We start from the raw sequence: 6521 nt of genomic DNA, 5'->3' as shown, positions 1-6521 counted from the left end.
TACGTCGGGACGTGCGCTGGGCTCTACGTCGGGACGTGCTTTGGGCTCTACGTCGGGACGTGCGTTGGGCTCTACGTCTGTAGTTAGCTAACTTTCAGCTCTACGTCGGGACGTGTGTTGGGCTCTACGTCGGGACATGCTTTTGGATATACGTCGGGACGTGCGCTGGGCTCTACGTCGGGACGTGCTTTGGGCTCTACGTCGGGACGTGCGTTGGGCTCTACGTCTGTAGTTAGCTAACTTTCAGCTCTACGTCGGGACGTGCGTTGGGCTCTACGTTGGGACTTTCGTTGGGCTCTACGTTGGGACGTGCGTTGGGCTCTACGTCGGGACGTGCGTTGGGCTCTACATCTGTAGTTAGCTAACTTTCAGCTCTACGTCGGGACGTGCGTTGGGCTCTACGTCTGTAGTTAGCTAACTTTCAGCTCTACGTCGGGACGGGCGTTGGGCTCTACGTCGGGACGGGCGTTGGGCTCTACGTCGGGATTTAGCTTACTTTCAGCTCTACGTCGGGACGTGCGTTGGGCTCTACGTCGGGACGTGCGTTGAGCTCTACGTCGGGACGTGCGTTGAGCTCTACGTCGGGATTTAGCTTACTTTCAGCTCTACGTCGGGACGTGCGTTGGGCGCTACGTCGGGACGTGCGTTGGGCGCTACGTCGGGATTTAGCTTACTTTCAGCTCTATGTCGGGACGTGCGGTGGGCTCTACGTTGGGACGTGCGTTGGGCTCTACGTCGGGACGTGCGTTGGGCTCTACGTCGGGACGTGCGTTGGGCTCTACGTCGGGATGTGCGTTGGGCTCTACGTCGGGACCTGCGTTGGGCTCTACGTCGGGATTTAGCTTACTTTCAGGTCTACGTCGGGACATGCGTTGGCCTCTACGTCGGGACGTGCGTTGGCCTCTACGTCGGGATTTAGCTTACTTTCAGCTCTACGTCGGGACGTGCGTTGGCCTCTACGTCGGGACGTGCATTGGGCTCTACGTCGGGATTTAGCTTACTTTCAGCTCTACGTCGGGACGTGTGTTGGGCTCTACGTCGGGATTTAGCTTACTTTCAGCTCTACGTCGGGACGTGCGTTGGCCTCTACGTCGGGACGTGCGTTGGCCTCTACGTCGGTATTTAGCTTACTTTCAGCTCTACGTCGGGACGTGCGTTGGCCTCTACGTCGGGACGTGCGTTGGCCTCTACGTCGGGATTTAGCCTACTTTCAGCTCTACGTCGGGACGTGTGTTGGGCTCTACGTCGGGATTTAGCTTACTTTTAGCTCTACGTCGGGACGTGCGTTGGGCTCTACGTCGGGACGTGCGTTGGGCTCTATGTCGGGACGTGCGTTGGGCTCTACGTCGGGACGTGCGTTGGGCTCTACGTCGGGACGTGCGTTGGGCTCTACGTCAGGACGTGCGCTGGCCTCTACGTCGGGACGTGCGCTGGCCTCTACGTCGGCACGTGCGCTGGCCTCTACGTCGGGACGTGCGTTGGCCTTAACGTCGGGATTTAGCTTACTTTCAGCTCTACGTCGGGACGTGCCTTGGCCTGTACGTCGGGACGTGCGTTGGCCTCTACGTCGGGATTTAGCTTACTTACAGCTCTACGTCGGGACGTGCGTTGGGCTCTACGTGGGGATTTAGCTTACTTTCAGCTCTACGTCGGGACGTGCGTTGGGCTCTACGTCGGGACGTGCGTTGGGCTCTACGTCGGGACGTGCGTTGGGCTCTACGTCTGTAGTTAGCTAACTTTCCGCTCTACGTCGGGACGTGCGTTGGGCTCTACGTCGGGACGTGCGTTGGGCTCTACGTCGGGATTTAGCTTACTTTCAGCTCTATGTTGGGACGTGCGTTGGGCTCTACGTCGGGATTTAGCTTACTTTCAGCTCTACGTCGGGACGTGCGTTGGGCTCTACGTCTGTAGTTAGCTAATTTCAGCTCTACGTCGGGACGTGCGTTGGGCTCTACGTCTGTAATTAGCTAACTTTCAGCTCTACGTCGGGACGTGCGTTGGGCGCTACGTCGGGACGTGCGTTGGGCTCTACGTCGGGACGTGCGTTGGGCTCTACGTCGGGATTTAGCTTACTTTCAGCTCTACGTCGGGACGTGCGTTGTCCTCTACGTCGGGAAGTGCGTTGGCCTCTACGTCGGGACGTGCGTTGGCCTCTACGTCGGGATTTAGCTTACTTTCAGCTCTAAGTCGGGACGTGCGTTTTGCGCTACGTCGGGACGTGCGTTGGGCGCTACTTCGGGACGTGCGTTGGGCGCTACGTCGGGATATAGCTTACTTTCAGGTTTATGTTGGGACATGCGTTGGCCTCTACGTCGGGATTTAGCTTACTTTCAGCTCTACGTCGGGACGTGCGTTGGGCTCTACGTCGGGACGTGCATTGGGCTCTACGTCGGGACGTGCGTTGGGCTCTACATCTGTAGTTAGCTAACTTTCAGCTCTACGTCGGGACGTGCGTTGGGCTCTACGTCTGTAGTTAGCTAATTTCAGCTCTACGTCGGGACGTGTGTTGGGCTCTACGTCTGTAGTTAGCTAACTTTCAGCTCTATGTCGGGACGTGCGTTGGGCGCTACGTCGGGACGTGCGTTGGGCTCTACGTCGCGACGTGCGTTGGGCTCTACGTCGGGATTTAGCTTACTTTCAGCTCTACGTCGGGACGTGCGTTGGGCGCTACGTCGGGACGTGCGTTGGGCTCTACGTCGGGACGTGCGTTGGCCTCTAAGTCGGGACGTGCGTTGGCCTCTACTTCGGGACGTGCGTTGGGCTCTACGTCGGGATTTAGCTTACTTTCAGCTCTACGTCGGGACGTGCGTTGGGCGCTACATCGGGACGAGCGTTGGGCGCTACTTCGGGACGTGCGTTGGGCGCTACGTCGGGATTTAGCTTACTTTCAGCTCTATGTCGGGACGTGCGTTGGGCTCTACGTCGGGACGTGCGTTGGGCTCTACGTCGGGATTTAGCTTACTTTCAGCTCTACGTCGGGACGTGCGTTGGCCTCTACGTCGGGATTTAGCTTACTTTCAGCTCTACGTCGGGACGTGCGTTCGCCTCTACGTCGGGACGTGCGTTGGCCTCTACGTCGGGATTTATCTTACTTTCAGCTCTACGTCGGGACGTGTGTTGGGCTCTACGTCGGGATTTAGCTTACTTTCAGCTCTACGTCAGGACGTGCCTTGGGCTCTACGTCGGGACGTGCGTTGGGCTCTACGTCGGGACGTGCGTTGGGCTCTACGTCGGGACGTGCGTTGGGCTCTACGTCTGTAGTTAGCTAACTTTCAGCTCTACGTCGGGACGTGCGTTGGGCTCTATGTCGGGACGTGCGTTGGGCTCTACGTCGGGACGTGCGTTGGGCTCTACGTCGGGACGTGTGTTGGGCTCTACGTCGGGACGTGCGTTGGGCTCTACGTCTGTAGTTAGCTAACTTTCTGCTCTACGTCGGGACGTGCGTTGGGCTCTACGTTTGTAGTTAGCTAACTTTCAGCTCTATGTCGGGACGTGCGTTGGGCGCTACGTCGGGACTTGCGTTGGGCTCTACGTCGGGACGTGCGTTGGGCTCTACGTCGGGATTTAGTTTACTTTCAGCTCTACGTCGGGACGTGCGTTGGCCTCTACGTCGGGACGTGCGTTGGCCTCTACGTCGGGATTTAGTTTCTTTCAGCTCTACGTCGGGACGTGCGTTGGCCTCTACGTCGGGACGTGCGTTGGGCTCTACGTCGGGATTTAGCTTACTTTCAGCTCTACGTCGGGACGTGCGTTGGGCTCTACGTCGGGACATGCGTTGGGCTCTACGTCGGGACGTGCATTGGGCTCTACGTCTGTAGTTAGCTAACTTTCAGCTCTACGTCGGGACGTGCGTTGGGCTCTACGTCGGGACGTGCGTTGGGCTCTACGTCGGGACGTGCGTTGGGCTCTACGTCGGGACGTGCGTTGGGCTCTACGTCGGGACGTGCGTTGGGCTCTACGTCGGGATTTAGCTTACTTTCAGGTCTACGTCGGGACGTGCGTTGGGCTCTACGTCGGGACATGTTTTGGGATATACGTCGGGACGTGCGCTCGGCTCTACGTCGGGACGTGCGCTCGGCTCTACGTCGGGACGTGCGTTGGGCTCTACGTTGGGACGTGCGTTGGGCTTTACGTCTGTAGTTAGCTAACTTTCAGCTCTATGTCAATACGTGCGTTGGGCTCTATGTTGGGACTTTCGTTGGGCTCTACGTTGGGACGTGCGTTGGGCTCTACGTCGGGACGTGCGTTGGGCTCTACATCTGTAGTTAGCTAACTTTCAGCTCTACGTCGGGACGTGCGTTGGGCTCTACGTCTGTAGTTAGCTAACTTTCAGCTCTACGTCGGGACGTGCGTTGGGCTCTAGGTCGGGACGTGCGTTGGGCTCTACGTCGAGACGTGCGTTGGGCTCTACGTCGGGATTTAGCTTACTTTCAGCTCTACGTCGGGACGTGCGTTGGGCTCTACGTCGGGACGTGCGTTGGCCTCTACGTCGGGACGTGCGTTGGCCTCTACGTCGGGATTTAGCTTACTTTCAGCTCTACGTCGGGACGTGCGTTGGCCGCTACGTCGGGACGTGCGTTGGGCGCTACTTCGGGACGTGCCTTGGGCGCTACGTCGGGATTTAGCTTACTTTCAGCTCTACGTCGGGACGTACGTTGGGCTCTCTATGTCGGGACGTGCGGTGGGCTCTACGTTGGGACGTGCGTTGGGTTCTACGTCGGGACGTGCGTTGGGCTCTACGTCGGGACCTGCGTTGGGCTCTACGTCGGGATTTAGCTTACTTTCAGGTCTACGTCGGGACGTGCGTTGGGCTCTACGTCGGGATGTGCGTTGGGCTCTACGTCGGGATGTGCGTTGGGCTCTACGTTGGGATTTAGCTTACTTTCAGCTCTACGTCGGGACGTGCGTTGGCCTCTACGTCGGGACGTTCGTTGGCCTCTAAGTCGGGATTTAGCTTACTTTCAGCTCTACGTCGGGACGTGTGTTGGGCTCTACGTCGGGATTTAGCTTACTTTCAACTCTACGTCGGGACGTGCGTTGGGCTCTACGTCGGGACGTGCGTTGGCCTCTACGTCGGTATTTAGCTTACTTTCAGCTCTACGTCGGGACGTGTGTTGGGCTCTACGTCGGGATTTACCTTACTTTCAGCTCTACGTCGGGACGTGTGTTGGGCTCTACGTCGGGACGTGCGTTGGGCTCTACGTCGGGATTTAGCTTACTTTCAGCTCTACGTCGGGACGTGCGTTGGCCTCTACGTCGGGACGTGCGTTGGCCCGTACGTCGGTATTTAGCTTACTTTCAGCTCTACGTCGGGACGTGCGTTGGCCTCTACGTCGGGACGTGCGTTGGCCTCTTCGTCGGGATTTAGCTTACTTTCAGGTCTACGTCGGGACGTGTGTTGGGCTCTACGTCGGGATTTAGCTTACTTTAAGCTCTACGTCGGGACGTGCATTGGGCTCTACGTCGGGACGTGCGCTGGCCTCTACGTCGGGACGTGCGCTGGCCTCTACGTCGGGACGTGCGCTGGCCTCTACGTCGGGATTTAGCTTACTTTCAGCTCTACGTCGGGACGTGCCTTGGCCTGTACGTCGGGACGTGCGTTGGCCTCTACGTCGGGATTTAGCTTACTTACAGCTCTACGTCGGGACGTGCATTGGGCTCTAAGTCGGGATTTAGCTTACTTTCAGCTCTACGTCGGGACGTGCGTTGGGCTCTACGTCGGAACGTGCGTTGGGCTCTACGTCGGGATTTAGCTAACTTTCAGCTCTACGTCGGGACGTGCGTTGGGCTCTACGTCGGGACGTGCGTTGGGCTCTACGTCGGGACGTGCGTTGGGCTCTACGTCGGGATTTAGCTTACTTTCAGCTCTATGTTGGGACGTGCGTTGGCCTCTACGTCGGGATTTAGCTTACTTTCAGCTCTACGTCGGGACGTGCGTTGGGCTCTACGTCTGTAGTTAGCTAATTTCAGCTCTACGTCGGGACGTGCGTTGGGCTCTACGTCTGTAGTTAGCTAACTTTCAGCTCTACGTCGGGACGTGCGTTGGGCGCTACGTCGGGACGTGCGTTGGGCTCTACGTCGGGACGTGCGTTGGGGTCTACGTCGGGATTTAGCTTACTTTCAGCTCTACGTCAGGACGTGCGTTGGCCTCTACGTCGGGACGTGCGTTGTCCTCTACGTCGGGACGTGCGTTGGCCTCTACGTCGGGACGTGCGTTGGCCTCTACTTCGGGACGTGCGTTGGCCTCTACGTCGGGATTTAGCTTACTTTCAGCTCTAAGTCGGGACGTGCGTTGGGCGCTACGTCGGGACGTGCGTTGGGCGCTACTTCGAGACGTGCGTTGGGCGCTACGTCGGGATTTAGCTTACTTTCAGCTCTACGTCGGGACGTGCGTTGGGCTCTACGTCGGGACGTGCGTTGGGGTCTACGTCGGGATTTAGCTAACTTTCAGCTCTACGTCGGGACGTGCGTTGGGCTCTACGTCGGGACGTGCGTTGGGCTCTACGTCGGGACGTGCGTTG

The sequence above is a fragment of the Leptosomus discolor genome, chromosome 16 (assembly GCF_034619465.1).
Source record: "Leptosomus discolor isolate bLepDis1 chromosome 16, bLepDis1.hap2, whole genome shotgun sequence".
Taxonomy (NCBI): Eukaryota; Metazoa; Chordata; class Aves; order Leptosomiformes; family Leptosomidae; genus Leptosomus; species Leptosomus discolor.
The sequence above is the reverse complement of the archived record's forward strand: the minus strand, read 5'-3'. Positions refer to the sequence as shown.